We start from the raw sequence: 660 nt of genomic DNA, 5'->3' as shown, positions 1-660 counted from the left end.
GAGCAGTGCGACGTCATTGACGCCTTTTTCCGTGCGAAGCACGACGCAGGAATGGTACTTGAGAGCAAGACTCCCCATTCGACACCGACGTTTTGTGTTCAGAAGCCGAACGGCAAGAGGCGTATCGTTCATGCTTATAATAAGCTCAACGCTGCCACCATTCCGGCACAAATGCCAATTCCTAGAAAGAATGTTCTTCAGAACAACATGGTGGGATGTACGAAGTACAGTGCACTCGATTTGGTAGATGGATATTACCAATTGCTCATGAGAGCGAGTGACATTCCGCTGACAGCGGTAAGCACTTTGACGGGCATGCTCTGGGAGTGGCTGGTGATGTCCCAAGGGCTGCCAAGTGCACCAGCAAATTTAATCGTCTTGTGACGCAGATGTTCAGGCCCCACAGGGCGTATGCACAGACATACTTTGACGACATTTTTGTTTAGAGTCGTGCGGAGCACGGGAGGACGGATGAGGAGAACCACATCGTCCATCTAAGAGTGGTGCTCGAAAGAATGCGCACTAACAAACTGTACGACAATACAGACAAGTGCATCTTTGGCGCAGAAGAGGTTTTTTTAGGGTGCTTCATCGGGAAGCGTGGCCTTCGAGCAGATCCCGCTAAATTAAAGGCCATTATAGATTGGCCGGTTTCAAAGG

This window comes from Plasmopara halstedii (genome assembly GCF_900000015.1).
Source record: "Plasmopara halstedii genome assembly, contig: Scaffold_650, whole genome shotgun sequence".
Taxonomy (NCBI): Eukaryota; Oomycota; class Peronosporomycetes; order Peronosporales; family Peronosporaceae; genus Plasmopara; species Plasmopara halstedii.
This window is presented reverse-complemented; position numbering follows the sequence as displayed.